At 45.0% G+C, this 16,305-nt stretch overlaps 1 long non-coding RNA gene across 1 annotated transcript; it reads left to right on the top strand.

The window, feature by feature from the left end:
* Positions 1 to 8,388: 8,388 nt before the first annotated feature.
* Positions 8,389 to 16,088, top strand: LOC142661316 (uncharacterized). Its single transcript, XR_012850689.1, has 4 exons — positions 8,389 to 8,787; positions 11,738 to 11,858; positions 11,998 to 12,200; positions 15,581 to 16,088. It is a non-coding gene; the product is annotated as an uncharacterized LOC142661316 (long non-coding RNA).
* Positions 16,089 to 16,305: the final 217 nt, after the last annotated feature.

Raw genomic sequence — 16,305 nt, 5'->3', positions numbered from 1 at the left:
GATGAGTGTAAATTAGTGAGTTTGGGTAGGTAGGTATATAATCGATGAGTGTAATATAGTGAGTGCAGATAGGTAGGTATATATTGGATGAGTGTAATATAGTGAGTGCAGATAGGTAGGTATATAATGGATGAGTGTTATATAGTGAGTGCAGGTAGGAAGGTAGGTATATAATGGATGAGTGTAATATAGTAAGTGTGGGTTAGTAGGTGTATGTCACGTAGTGATGGAGGTATGTGGTGGTGGCCAGGAGCCAGAGGACGTCATGTAGAGGTAAGTATATGGCAGCCACAGAGAGCCTTATGCCCCCTCTTTTTAGCCTTGTGGGGAAAGTGAAGACAACATTTCCAGAGGAGAGATGAAGCATGATCATTTTCCTCAGGTTCCCAAGATTTCTCCTCAGACCAAAGATTTTCTAATTGACCAGGTACCGGAGCTTCCCTCTGGACCTCTTGGTGCCCAGAATCCCGTTGACTTCATACTCTCTATCAGGAGTGGAGGAAGCAGGAGAACGAGGAAACTTCTTGTAGAAGTGATTCCGGAACAGAGACTTGGGAAGAGGCACATGAAAACATTTGGGAGTTTTCAAAGACTGTGGGAGTCGGAGCTTGTAGAAAACCAAGGATCCAATTTAAAACAGTGGGTCCTCAAACAAATGTACTTGGTGGATAACTAGACCTTGTCTCCTGGGTGGAATTGTGGAGGAACTCTATACTTCTTGTATGCATTTCCCTTCAATCGGCCTACTCCTTTACTTATAGACTCCTTGGCCTCCTGCCCTTTGTGCAAGAATTGAGTGAAACTGGCTGCTGGAACTTTGGACAGTGTTGGAACTGGCAGAGGGATTCTTGGATGCTGTCCATAAATCAAGAAAAAAGGTGTGAATTCCCAGGTGTAGTTATTATAAGCAAACTCTGCCCAGGGAAGGAGACTAGTCCAGTCATCTTGAAGTGCGGACACAAAATTGCTGAAAAAGTTTTCCAAAACCTGTTTGAACCATTCCAATTCTCCATTAGATTAATGGAGGTAGGCGGAAAGAAAATCCAACTTAACTTCAAACAACTTGCAGAGTGGCCTTTAGAACTTTGAAGTAAATTTCACTCCTCTATCGAACACGATATGCTTAGGGAGTCATCGCAGACGAAAAATGTGTTTACTGAAGAGATTAGACAGACTTTTAGCAGAAGAAAGTCCGGTCAGAGGAATAAAGTGTGCCATCTTCAAAAAACAGTCAACTACGAACCAGATTACAGTACAACCAGAGCAACTTGGTAAGCCAAGTCCAACCTGCTTGATGAGGGTTTAGTCCATATGCCGTTTGCAGATACAATACATTTTTGTGATCGGTGTAGACAGTGATGGCATAATGAGCACCTTCTAGCAAACATCTCCATTCTTCGAGAGCTAATTTTATGGCCAAGAGTTCCTGATCTCCAATGCCATCATTTTTCTGGGTAGGGGACAAGGCATTTGAGAAGAATCCACAGGAAAGCGTTTTTGCTTTATAATTTTTTTGAAAAAGAACAGCACGCACTCCTTACAGATGAGACCTGCTTCTCCAAGATGGAGGTTTTACTGTAGTCCGGTCCATGGAGAACTAAGGCAGAGGAGAAGGCCTGTTTAAGGCTGAGGAAAGCAGAAACAGCTTTAGAAGTCCGAATTTTGGCAATGAAACCCATTTTGGTGATAGCAGAGATGGGTGCCACCAGGTAAGAAAATTTAGGAATTAATTGTCGATCATAATTAGTAACTTCAGGAAGTCGTTGTATGGCTTTGAGTCCATGGGGACTAGACAATTTAAGTACTGCTGGATCTATTTGAATTCCTTGATCAGAGATATATCCTACAAAAGACAGTCTGGATCACTCAAAAAGCAATTTTTTAAGCTTGGCATATAGATGATTCTCTGTAAGTCGGTGCAGAACAAGACTCTATTGCTTGCGATGAGTATAGTGGTCTGGGGAGAAAACAAAAATGGCATCCAAATATAACAAAACACAGCCGTATAATAGATCTTGCAAAATGTCGTTAACATGTTCTTGAAAGACAGCCGGGGGATTTCTGAGACCAAAAGGCACAATTAGATATTCATGGTTTCCATCTCTAGTGTTAAACATGATTTTTCCCTCATTCCCTTCACAGATGTGAATCAAATTGTAAGTACCACGTAAGTCTAGCTTGGTGAAAATCTTAGCACCTTGCAGTCAGTCAAAGAGCTTGGAAATGAACGTGTTTTTTTTTTTATCGTGATTTCATTAAGACCTCGGTAGTTAATACAGGGCCTGTTCATCCTTGATGCGTTCTGCCAGACCTTTCCAAAACATAGCGACAAGAGAATCAATGTTCCACTGTAACTCTGTGGATAATGTGCAAAACTGGATGGCATATTGTCCTACTGGAGTAGTGACGAAGAAGCAGATGATGACTTTTTTAAAAGTCGTGAAAAATTATTGGATAACAAAGATGATGGGTTTTTCCTTTTCCATAGAGGTGAAGCCCAGGCCTGCGCCTCACCAGACAGTAGAGACAAGATGTTGGCTACCTTAGCGTGGTCGGAAGCTAATTGCTGCGCTACTAGCTCAAAACGGATTGTGCATTGATTTAATCCTCTACAAGGCTTGGAGTCGCCTTTGTAACGTGGAGGAGTTGGAAGATGCAATCCAGGACTGAAGGCAGCAAATTGAGGAGGTGGCGATTGCGCCCCAGCAGCAGATAAAACACTTAAATGTGAAGAAACATTTTGTAATAACTGATACAATTGATACTAGCGGACACGTTGCCTGAAATGGTGTCGAAAGTTCTCTAGGATCTGGTTGACCCTCTCCACTTGGCCATTGAACTGTGGATGGTATTCAGAAGAAAGATCTGACTTGACTTCCAGCAGGCCACACAGAGCTCTCCAAAATCTTTAGGTGAACTGTACACCGTGGCCTGAAACAATATGATGGGAAAGAACATGCAGGCGAAATATATGTTGTATAAAGAGACCGGCAAGATGAGGAGCAGAAGGCAAACAAGACAAAAGACCAAAATGTGCAATTTTGAATAAGCGATCTACCACCGGCCAGATGGTATTGCATTTGGATGAAAGGAGTAGATCCCTCACAATGTCCATCGCAATATGTTGCCACAGAGAATCAGGGACTGGAAGAGGTAGAAGAAGACCAGGTGGTCTGGACTTGGAGGTCTTGTTCTGGGAGCAGAAGGAACAGGAAGCCACATAGTCCTGAACATCCTGGACCATGGCTGGCTACCAAAATTGATGAGAAATGAGCTCTCTGGTTTTACGCACTCCTGCGTGACCGGCCAGTTTAGGGTTATGTCCCCAGGAAAGCACTGTCCTTCTTCTGGCTGAGGGAACAAAGGTTTTACGATGATGGATATCCTTCAGTAGGACCGGAGCCACCAGAATGATGCGAGAAGGATCGATATAATATGTTTCACTTGATCAGAGTCATCAAATCACCGAGACAGATTCGGATATTACATCGCTGAAAGGTTTGGCCTCAGCTTACTTGTCCTTAAACACCCACAGCTCATTTCTCAAATTGAAATACATGTCTCAGTGGGAGACGGATATGGGTCGGGAGTTCTCGGAGGAGGACTGGAGGGCTGCTTTACATCACTCACATAGGATATCCAAATGTGTCAATCATATAGAAGCCGTTAGGAAAATTCAGTTTCGTTGGTACCTCACACCTGTTACAACATATGCAAGCCAGGGCTTCTCCTTTGTGTTGGAGGGAATGTGGAGCAAGGGGCACATTATTTCATCTATGGTGGACATGTAAATCAGTCTACCCATTCTGGAAGCGTATCTTCCGCTACATATCAGAATTAATGGGAGCAGAACTTTTACCTTCCCCTGCATTGGCTTTAACTGATATGCAGATGGATGAGATCCCTTTAGAATATAGGTGGCCAATAAGCCATATTCTTATCGCTTCCAGATTCCATATAGCCAAGAGATGGAAAACAGCTGAGGCTCTGAATCTCTCGGAGGTGCTAAACTGGGTTTATCTTCACTTCTATTACGTATTGCACTTTGCTACATCTAAAGGTTATAGGCAGAAGTGTTTGTCTCAATGGGCCCCTTGGACGGAGTTACCCCATGTTCAACTTCTGCTCCGCAAGAACTCTGTCACTCTGTGAATGTATCTGTGCTAACTTATACATGGTTTTCGTATCCTGCATCATCCTGTTCCTTTTTGACATCTCATATGTATAATTGCTTGTATTTATCACCACCACTCTTTGTATGTCTGTTTTTATGTTTGTTTGTCTGTTAATATGTCAGTATGTCAACGTCCGAGGCACGTTTCTGATATCTAAAGGTGCAAGCTTTTTCTGTGTTCTGTATACAACACTGTGAGACTGTATCATTTGGATGTTGTATACTTTTGTATTGTACTTTGGAAAAATAAAAACCAAGTTAATTTCAATTCACCGAGACAGAGCGTCAGCCTTAGTATTCCTTTCGGCAGGACGGAAATGTAACAGAATTTCAAATCAGGCAAAGAAGAGCGCCCACCTGGCCTGGCGCGGATTCAACCGCTGAGCGGTCTGTAGATAGACCAAATATTTGTGGTCTGAAAATAATTACAGGATGCATGACCCCTTCTAGCAGATGTTTCCACTCTTCCAATGCCAATTCAATGGCCAGAAGCTCCTGATCTCTAAGAGTAATTCTTCTCGGCAGGAGAAAATAACTAGGAGAAGAAGCCGCAGGTGACAGTCTTGCCGGTAAGACCTTTTTGCGTCAGGTCTGCACCTGCATCGATAGTAGAGGCATCCACCTCAAAGAAGAATTGCTTGGAGATGTCCGGATGCTGCAATATAGGGGCGGCAGAGACAGACTGAGTTGAAGAAATGCCAATTTGGTCTCTTGGGTCTCATTTTTGGCATTCACTCCTTTCTTTGTAAGAGCTGAAATAGGCGCCAGTAATGAAGAGTAGTGGGGAATAAACTGCCGGTAGAAATGTGCAAATCCCAGAAAGCGTTGAATTGCACGGAGACCCTGAGAACAAAGCCAGTTCAACACAGCAGATGTTTTGTTGGTGTCCATCTTCAATCCCTGGTCAGAGACTATATAATCTAGAAAGGGAAGGGAGGATTTCTGGAAGACCCACTTCTCCAACTTTGCACAGAGCTTATTCTCCAGCAACCGTTGAAAGACCTGTCGAACACGTTTCCAATGTGTAGTCAAAGCGGGTGAGAAAATCTTGATGTCGTCTAGATACATCACCACATTGACATATAACGGATCCCGGTGGATGTCGTTAACTTGCTTATCATTGCTTTGCATCAAAAGAGCCTTACAGGCAAAGACATTGCTGCTTGTAAGATTGCCCCAAAATGAACTATTTATCGGATCATCCAGTACTTCAAGGAGAGAGGTTAATTTGCTATGAAGAAGGCTTCAGGGTGTCCATGAAATTCCAGCAAGTACCAGGACCTTCTCCTAAAGAGGATTCAGCTATGGGATCGGTTCAACAGCAGTGCAGCGCTTCCTCAGACATCTGTCAGTGCATCTGCACGCACAGTGAGGTGAAGGCTTTTGGAGGCTGGACTGGTGTCAAGAAGAGCTGCAAAGAAGCGACTTCTCTCCAAGAAAAACATCAAGGACAGACTGACATCCTGTTTTAAGTATATTGATTGGACTGCAGAGGACTGGGGTAAAGTTATTGTAACGCTGGCGGCAGGTCCCTCTCCTGCCAGTGGTCTCCGTCGCTGGATCCTGTACCTTGCTTGACAGCCTCCTCCACCACGAGGTCGCTAACGTCCACTGATGTCTCCTGCTCACGGCAGCCGGATCCCAAGTGCGCGCTGGCCCAGGCCGTTTCTTAAAGGGCCAGCATGTAAGTATATAATGGATGAGTGTAATATAGTGAGTTCAGGTAGGTATATAATGGATGAGTGTAATATAGTGAGTGCAGGTATGTATATAATGGATGAGTGTAATATAAAGAGTGCAGGTAGGTATATAATGGATGAGTGTAATATAGTGAGTGCAGGTAGGTATATAATGGATGAGTGTAATATAGTGAGTGCAGGTAGGTATATAATGGATGAGTGTAATATAATGAGTGCAGGTAGGTATATAATATATGAGTGTAATATAATGAGTGCAGGTAGGTATATAATGGATGAGTGTAATATAATGAGTGCAGGTAGGTATATAATGGATGAGTGTAATATAGTGAGTGCAGGTAGGTATATAATGGATGAGTGTAATATAATGAGTGCAGGTAGGTATATAATGTATGAGTGTAATATAATGAGTGCAGGTAGGTATATAATGTATGAGTGTAATATAATGAGTGCATGTAGGTATATAATGTATGAGTGTAATGTAGTGAGTGCAGGTAGGTATATAATGGATGAGTGTAATATAATGAGTGCAGGTAGGTATATAATGGATGAGTGTAATATAATGAGTGCAGGTAGGTAGGTATGTCAGTAATACACTGCAGAATTAAGGCGGGATTCACACGACAGGGTTTCCCGGCCGGGTGCCGGCCGTTCATAAATCGGCCGGCACCCGGCTGCATTAGGAATAATAGACCCCTAATGGGGCTATTCACACGACCGATTTTTTGACGGGCCAGGAAAACCGGCCGTCAAAAAATGGGACATGCCCTATATTCGGCCGGGTACCCGGCCGCCCGGGTCCCATAGAAGTCTATGGGGCCGGGTAATACACGGCCATCACCGGAATGTGTCCCGAGTGATGGCCGGGTCAACCGTCACTCGCGCACTCTCTCCTCCTCACAGTGCAGAGTGCATGTGAGGAGGAGGAGTTGATGCCATTCGGACGAATGGCTACGCTGGTGATACTGTGTGGCAGGGTCGGGGTGTACAGCAGGTGGAAGGGAGCGCTGCGCTGGCTCCCTTCCCCTGCTTGTTACCGTTCCCGACCGCTGGCTGTGTTTTTACGGCCAGCGGTCAGGGTCCTTAAAACCCGAGCCATAGACTTTTTACGGCTCGGGTTTTAACTTGCTGCCCGCGCGATCGGGCAGCTGAATGTCGGGTCTCCGGCTGTCCGTGACTGCCGGGGACCCTGAGGAGAGGATAGAAGCAGCTTTCACTGCTTCTGTCTTCTACGATGTCTTTTTACACAACGCTCAATGAACGCTGTGTATAGAAATAGAGACAGCAGCGGTGCTGTCTCTATTCCTCCCGGTGATCATGTGACTGGTCACATGATCGCCGGGTGCTGTTAGTGACAGACTGCTGCTGGGTCTTACTAGACCTAGCACAATCCTATTAGTGACAATCGTCACTGTGAGAGGGCTGATTTCCCCTGTAACTGGGGCTGCTGTGCAGCTCCAGTTACAGGGAAAAACATGGTGTAAAAGAAAGAAAAAAAATATCTTTTTTTGACCTTTGAGGGACAGAACATAATAATAAAAAAATAAGTAAAGTGCAAAAAATTAATCAGATTAAAAAACGGTCAGGGAAAAAACCGGATGCAAATCGGGTCCAAATCGGCCGGTAAAAACAGCAACACGGCCCGGAACGGAATCGGAACGGATGCAAACCGGCCGGGAAAATCGGCCAAAAACGGCCGATCTTCCCGGCCGACACTCGGACCCTGTCGTGTGAATGAGGCCTAAGGCGGGATTCACACGACCGGGTCGCGCCCGAGCCCGAGTGCCGGCCGGTAAAATCGGCCTTTCTGCCCGGCCGGTTTGCATAAAGTTTTGCATCCGGGCCGGGCAGATCTGGACAGTGACATCAGCGGCAACTCCTGAAGGGGAATCCCCATGTGTTCGGGGATTCCGCTTCAAGAGTTTCCCCTGATGTCACTGCCCAGATATGGACAGAGACATCAAGCGCTCTGTCCAGGAGCGGAATCCCCGAAAACACGGGGATTCCGCTCCTTCAAGGAGCTAAAGTGCGGCTAGCACATAGCAGAGCGGGGAGATACCTCCCTGCTCTGCGATAGTGGCGTCGCTGCAGTAGTAGCAGCCGCAGCAGCTGCTAGCGGCGCCATCGAAGGTGTCGCCGGGCCAGGGTGCTTTTAAAACAAGCAGGGGAAGGGAGCCAGCGCAGCGCTCCCTTCCACCTGCTGTACACCCCGGCCCTGCAACACAGTGTACAGCGATGCCATTCGTCAGAATGGCATCAACTCCTCCTCACATGCACTCTGCGCTGTGAGGAGGAGGAGATAGAGCGCAAGCGCCGGAAAACCCGGCCATCACTCGGGACACATCCCGGTGATGGCCGGGTATTACCCGGCCCCATAGACTTCTATGGGAGCCGGGCGGCCGGGTACCCGGCCGAAGATAGAGCATGTCCTATTTTTAAAGTCGTTCGTGTGAATAGCCCCATTAGGGGTCTATTATTCCTAATGCAGCCGGGTGCCGGCCGATTTATGAACGGCCGGCACCTGGCCGGGAAACCCTGTCGTGGGAATGAGGCCTAACGCAGCATGTGATTACGATTTTTATAAATATTATTCTCTTGTATTAAATAGATTTCTACTACATATAAACATAAAGGTTTTCTATATTTTCTTTGCTATCTTTTCTCTACCCCACATGGCCACTCTATGGTGATGCAGGTGGTGGCGCTATTTCACTGTTTACCTCCGGCAGCAGAAGGGCGAGGTGCAGCCCTGCCACACAACAACAATCCTGGTTCCGCAGTAGAATGTTCAGTTTTTTTGGTGTAAACTTTTTGCATAGATTTTCATTGTAGGATCTGTACAAAGTGGAGCTGCCAGGAGATCGGAGACTTGATGAGATGGACGCATGCAGCTCCCGTCAGGAACATACTGGTTAGGTGAGTAGTCCCACCTCATAATATCCATGAAAAATGGAACTAAATAGGTATTGGACAAATATCAAACTATCACTGCCAGGCAAAAAACTTTAAAACAGAATTTTTAATAAATATTAACTGTAAAAAAAATAATCAAATACCAATTTAATTTTACTACAAAACACATAGCACCTCGATCAGTGGTACAAGCATCTTTGGGGTACTCCAGCGGGTAGAGTTCATAGAACAGGGTATAATACTAGTAATACCAGTTCAGTATCAGGGCATAATAAATGAGTAGTCCCACCTCCCCTTTCTCATCCATATTAGGCTCTGTTCACATCTGCGTTGGGGTCCCGTTCTGACGTTCCGTCGGAGGTTTCCGTTAGAACGGGACCCTGAGCAGACACCGACGAAAACCAGGGGTTTCCGTTTCCATCACCATTGATTTCAATGGTGACGGAGCCGGTGCCCGTGGTTTCCGTTTGTCTCTTTTGTGCTCCGGACCCTTCGTTTTGCCGGAAACAATAGCTTAGTCGACTACTGAAATCAATGGTGATGGAAACGGAAACCCCTGGTTTCCGTCGGTGTCAGTTTGTGTCTGCTCAGGGTCCTGTTCTGACGGAAACCTCTGACGGGAACGTCAGAACGGGACCCCAATGCAGATGTGAACAGAGCCTTAGGGCATGACCAGACGTGGCGGAATTGCTCTGCAATTCCGCTGCGGATAGTCCGCAGCGGAAATCCGCAGCGTACACGTTTCTCCATTGCTTTCCACAGCTTTTTAGTTGGGTTCGTTTGCACGTTGCGGACAATTCTGCGGAGCATAGGCTGTGGTGCGGAATTTGGTGTCCGCAGCATACACTGGCTGTTGCGGACGTGTAGCGGACTTGTTGCGGACTCATTGCGGAATTTCTCCATTGACTTCAATGGAGAGTGAAAATTTCGCAATGAAGTCCGCAGATGTTATGTGTGCTGCGGAGCGTACTGGTTTTACTAACATGATAGTTCTTCATTCTGGCTAAACCTATGTATCTCTAGATCTACAGCCAGACTGAGGAAGTCAATGGGGCTCCCGTAATTACGGGTGATTACGTGTGTGCACCCGTAATTACAGGAGCGTTAATAGGCGATGTCAGTAAATAGTCACTGTCCAGGGTGCTGAAAGAGTTAAACGATTGGCAGTAACTGTTTCAGCACCCTGGACAGTGACATCCGATCACAATATACATCAGCCTGTAAAAAAAATAGAAGTTCCTACTTACCCATAACTCCCTGCTTCTTCCTCCAGTCCGGCCTCCCGGGATTACGTTTCAGTCCAAGTGACGGCTGCAGCCAATCACAGGCCAATCACAGGCTGCAGCGGTCACATGAACTGCCGCGTCATACAGGGAGGTCGGGCTGGATGTCGAAAGAGGGACGCGTCACCAAGACAACGGCCGGGTAAGTATGAATTTATTTTTCTTTTACTAGGGAAAGGGCACTGATAGAGAGAAGGGAAGCCCTTTCCCCCTCAATACGCAACGGCCAGTCCGCATCAATTTAATGCCCATTTTAGGCAAAGCCGCGACAGAATCTGCAACGCAGATTATGTGCGGCATTGATGCGGACAGTGTATGCAGAACTCTGCCACGTCTGGTCATGCCCTTAGACTGTCACACAGAAACCTCTGCATGTTCTTTATATCCACAATTTCTAGTTATAATCCCTCCTCATCGGGCTGCAGCGGCCAAACCGCAGGAGAAGTGGGGGGTGTGAACATAATCTTAGGCAGCCTTGGCTGGAATTACAGCTGTGATTGGATAGAGTAGGTCACATGTGGACACGAAGTCCCTGTTTACACACCAAGTTTTTTGCAGGTGGAAAAATCTGCCTCAAAATTCCTTCTGCCGCTTTTTTTACGCATTTTTCGACCACGGCCATTGAGCACCGCAGGCAAAAATGCTGCGAAAACCATTTTCTTTGCCTCCCATTGATGGCAATGGGAGGTCAGAGACGGAAACGCTTGAAGAAAGGGCTTGACGCTGCTTTTTCCTGTGAGTGTTTTTTTCTCGTGGGAAAAACGCCTCTGCATCCCATTGAAATCAATAAGATTCGTTTTCGGACGTTTTTTGGTGCGGTTTTCGATGCGTTTTCCACTTAAAAAATCGCTCCAAAAAAACTCTGTGTGAACTAGGCCTAATATTTCTCCATATATTACATGTGGCTTTTGCAGCATATTTGGCTGTGCATCCTTTGCATTACAATCTACTGCAGATTGTTACTGCTGCAAGTTTATGCAGTTTTCTAGAACCCTATTCACATTCATACTTTATGTGTCAATTTGACCATGGAAATCTGCAATAAATATGTAACATGTGAACATAGACTTAGGGGCTACACGTGATGTTTCAGGCTACATTTACACACTGCAACCAGGTTACATCACACTTGTCTTCTCTCCCAGATTGTCCTGGAGACTTCCAAACTAGGGAAGATCTTACATGATGTAGCTGCATAAAGGAAGGCACTCTGCTGGGACTATTTGTGAGGGGGAACTCTGCTTGTAGTGGTTATTGGGGGCAGTCTGCTGGCACTAATTATTGGAGGCACTTTGCTGGCAATATGGTTTATTGAGGAGTCTCTGCTGGTAGTGTTGTTTATGAGGGGGCAGTATACTGGCACTGTTTAAGGGACAATACTCTGCTGGCACTGTATGGGGGCACTCTGCTTAGTCTAATGATGGGGTCGCTCGCTGATAACTGAGGCTTCTTAGCTGTCCTTATCGGTGGGGTTTACATAGGAAAGAAATTCTCAAACCACATCTCAAATCTCCCTGTAGTTGATTCTAAAAACAGACAAGTATGGCTCAGAAAAACGGCTGCAAACAAATAACCATTGATGTGAATGGAAATGAACAAAATGTTTTTCGCTTTCTGCGATTATTATTGACATGTTTTATAAGACATGTTGCATCTCGTGTTATACACAGCAGGAGGCAACAACACACGTCTTATCACACAGGAAGAGGAAATACATCAGAAAGGGAAACGGGAAGAGGAAGAGCAGCCATGTCATACAGGAAATACAGGGAAGTGACATCATCACAGGAGGTAACGTACATCCTGTGTGCGGGGACCCCAGAAATATGATGAGACTGACGTATCAGGGCTGATACATAGTAATGTTATGTTAATGTTATGTCATTATATATCATTACGTGTGTGTTTAGGCTGTGCTTATATATGTTAGTAGGTCGGACCAGAAGGATCGCGTGTTCTGTATACAAGCTCCAGATAAGAAGAACATGGATCAGCACATCAACACCAGCGCTCCTGGGACTGCGCTCCAACCACACAGCATTTCATCCGGAGGATCGACTGTTCCGTAGTCCAAAACGTCGCTTCTCGGGTTCTATTCCTACAATGGAGGAAAAAGTCAATTACATATTTTCAGTAATTATTGTTACAATATCTCCATTAAGGAAATCTCATGTATGGAATATTTTTTTGTATCACCTTAACTTCTGGTTACACCTGAAATGCCCTATAAGGGTATTTAGATATCATAGAGGGGGGTATCACGCTGGAGACCCTCTCTATGACCCAAATGGAAGCTCTGCGCCACCTCTGTCCAGAGGCTGTGTGTGGTATTGCAGCTTTTCTGTATTGAAATGTATAGGGCTAAGCTGTCCACACATCGCACATCACCTGTGGACAGGTGTGGCACTGTTTTTGGAAGACAGCAGCTCTATTTTTCTAATTATGTACAACCCCTTTAATGAAATAATCTCTTTAGAGGGTTTTCTCCATCTCAGACGTTTATGTGATATCCACCTATGCGCATGCACGCAGTTCTCTCCGTTCTGTACTATGGGAGTTACACAAATAGTTCAACAGCGCTCAGCTGTTTCCGAAACTTCCATAGAACAGAATAGAGAGAGGGACGTGCGAGGCCTTTCCGAAGTCATTCTCCACCTGGAATCAGCAGCCATTAGACGGGACAGGGATGTGGGAACAAAGCAGGACAGGGTCAGGGAGAGACCTCCGTTTTCCACATAGGTGTGAGTCCCAGAGAAATAGTAAGATGGGAGTACCCCTTTAAATAAAACTTCTTGGTGGTGATCCATTTTCTTAAGGTGTTTAAACTATGGACAGTGAGGTCGAAGAACCGGCACCCAAAATATCTATACTGGAGTGACATGCCTGTTACTAACGCTGTATACAAGCTCCCCACGTATAACAGACAGGGCCCTCACTGAGACTTTGTAGGGGCTCCTAGAGACAAATATATATTGATGTACAGACATTTTCCCCTCCGTTATTGTGCAGCACGACCTCCCCACATATAACAGGCAGGACCCTCACTGACCCCCTGGACAGACACATAGGCCTGAATATATTTATATCTTTATATTTTCCATTATTCACCTGCAGGAAATGTTATTTTTAGAAATGGGGAGAAATACTTGGAATTGTGTTTTTTTCGTTTCTGATGTTATTTTTGTTACTTCTCAGGTATAAGGAGAAAAGTGTGTCACCCGCGGCCGCCCTCAAATCGCGGGCCGTGCATATGACCGCGTGCATTATTTTCTATGAGCCTGTACCGCAAAACACGACCGTAATAAGACATGTCCGTTGTTTTTGCGGTCCAGGTTCCTGGGCAATGCATGGACCGTGGAAACCAAGGTCGTGTGCATGGGCCCATTGAAATGAATGGGGCCGCAATTCACCTGCAGATTTGCGGGTGAATTGCGGCCGCAAAAATAAGTTAGTGTGCATGGGGCCTAAAACTATCTGAGTTTTACACAGTGTAAACTGATACAAGGAAGTCAGAAATTGCGCCAAATTTATCACAGTGGTGCACGATGTATGATAGATTTTGCTAGACATGTTAGACACTTTTCTCTTCCTTATACCACCTCTTGGTTGGCTTAGTTTAAGACACGCCCCTTTATTCTAGGCCACGCCCCTTGTCAAGCACGCCGCAAAATGTGTCTAAAACAATTAATAAATATGGCGCACAACATGTACGCCATAATTCTGGCTCAATTTGAATAGTAAATCTGTCCTACTATAAATGTAATATAAATTTGGGGTTAGTATTCAGGGCATATTCCCTATTTAAAAAATTGATTAGAGTCGGGAATCCTTCAGCTTAGTCCATTCTCTCTACTATCAGTCAGTACAGGGAGTAGTAGTACATATAAAACATTACATTGTCACCATGTCAGCTTTATTCTGCCTGCACTGACAGCACAAAGTCTTCATGGTGACTGCAGGACTGGAAGTCAAGGACCAACTCTATGATGTCCGCGGGACCTAATAGGGATATGGCTCTTTTTCCATTTATTTGTTGTTGTACTGTAATGAGAATATTATTTACATGCAGTATTTATTGCTAGGGGTATTTTTTTTTCTGAAAATTCTATAAAGAGCAAGTGGTGTAGGATTGGTTCAGACTGGTGACATCAAGACACAAATGTGACCTCAAGAATTTGTCAATGAGCTGATAATCCCGGTGCCAATTCTGGCTGCAAGTAATATATAAAGGGGCACACCTACCTCAAGTACTGGCACAGTATAAGGTCATCAGGGTGACTGCAGGACTGGAATTAACGCTCTTTTATGAAAAGTGTGTTTTGCAATGTTCAGCACATGGCAGCTTTGTGTATATAGTAGTATATAGACCCTACTGCACTGATTCTTCATACTATACCCTAATAGAGCATAGTTGACAATATTTGGAATTTCTTTCTAGGGACACTTCGGTTTCAGATGGATTGAGACAGGACTTGACAGGGCGTACCTTTGACAGAACGTGGTTCATTGGGCATGGCTTGTCATAGGGCAGGGTTAGTGAGAATACACTTTGTGTACCAGATATTCCCTGTATTCTGTCCTCACTATAAAAACATTGCAGTAAGGACAGTATAGAGGGAGGGTATCGCCTGCAGAAGTGATCTAAGTAAGTATGGCACGTGACCACTGTGGCCAGTGATTGACTAGTTCTATCATGTGCCGATACGGGACATCACTGGTCCAGCCTATGTAAACAGGCCGGCAGGGGATTGTGAACCGCCGGCACTGGAGCCGCAGAGAATTAGAAGGTGGGTATTTGCTAAATGGTGCAATTTTCAGTTTGAATTACAATTTTTATAAAGCCTGGAAAACCCCTATAATACCAAACCCTAAAATGTATTCAGACCCCCGGACAAATCCCCTTTATGTACTTCCCGCTCCTTCAGCAGCTCTGGGTCCCATTCGGCTCCGGACCCCACCTCTGCTGGCTGAGCCAGGAGCTGTTAGTGATATTGGCCTTTACATATTGGAGTAATCCAATAGATAACAGCCAATTTTTTTAATAAAATCCTGCGATGTAGTTTGGGTGGGCACTGCGCCTTTGATTGCATGACAAATTTTTCTTGGAGTTCCCCTTTAAAAATTGGTAAGCGGCGGGTAACACAAATACTTCACACGTGGACAGTAAAGTAAAACCCATTTTATTTTGACTGTATTTCTGGACCGGACTGGTCCGGGACTAAACTTGACTGGTCCCTTCGTCAGGTTAAGATCAGTTAAAGGGACAAGTCGTGCCAGAAACGCGTATTTAAATAAAATTCTACCATCGCTTGGCGCCCTATCTGTCCCCGTTTTGAAACCTTTGTGTTAACCGCATCTTAGTTGAGCAGATTTACTTGTGAATTTTGTATCTTAGTAGAACATAGAGAGCACTATCTACCTACCTGGCAGATAAAGGGTCTTGGTGTGGGTCACGGGGAATATCTTCAAGAGAGCAACTCTTCACTAGGACATTTTATTTATTCTTGTTTCAGAACTGAAGGGAATGTACCGTACAACATCAGCAGGACGAAGCCCTGGTGTCGAGAACGTCAGCCATGGAAAGGGATGTGCCAGATCAAGGTCTGAAAGCTAAAGAGGCAGCAGATATGAACCACTAATGTCCATCTAAGAATGCCGGAACGTCATCCGTCCACACCTCCTCCTTCCCATCCCCCACTGTCCAGAAGGGGTTTTTAAGATCCATCCAATTAAAAGACAACTGTCCAGAAGTCTTTGAAAATGAAGCCTTGTCCATGATTCGCAGGGCTGCGGTGAAGTACAATGGTTTTGGGTGTTTAATGGCAAGTCTCTTCAGATGCCCGGCAATGGACTTCCTCCCCTCGTCCTGTTTGGTAGGGTCTCTGCACTCCCTTTCCTGTAGAACAGCTGCCTCTACAGATTCCCAAGGCCATCCATATTTTTTTCCTGTCTGGCTGATAGCAACACATGTCAATAAAAACATACCTCAATGTATTTATTGTATTTCTAATAAAAATGGATAGACAAATACATAAAAATAATTTGTTTTAATTCCAAAGAACTTTCATAAAATCTATATTATACCTGTGTAATCAATTGTGGACATGGTCACTGATTCATTGAAGTCCAGCAAAGAAATCCCCCAGCCTGAGACATACTGTACTCCGTGTCAGAAGAACAAGAAGCTACAAAAAGAGAGACAACTGTATCCAGTCGATGTTCTTATCAACAAAGAGGT

Source organism: Rhinoderma darwinii, chromosome 9 (assembly GCF_050947455.1).
Source record: "Rhinoderma darwinii isolate aRhiDar2 chromosome 9, aRhiDar2.hap1, whole genome shotgun sequence".
NCBI classification, from domain to species: Eukaryota; Metazoa; Chordata; class Amphibia; order Anura; family Rhinodermatidae; genus Rhinoderma; species Rhinoderma darwinii.
This window is presented reverse-complemented; position numbering and strand designations above follow the sequence as displayed.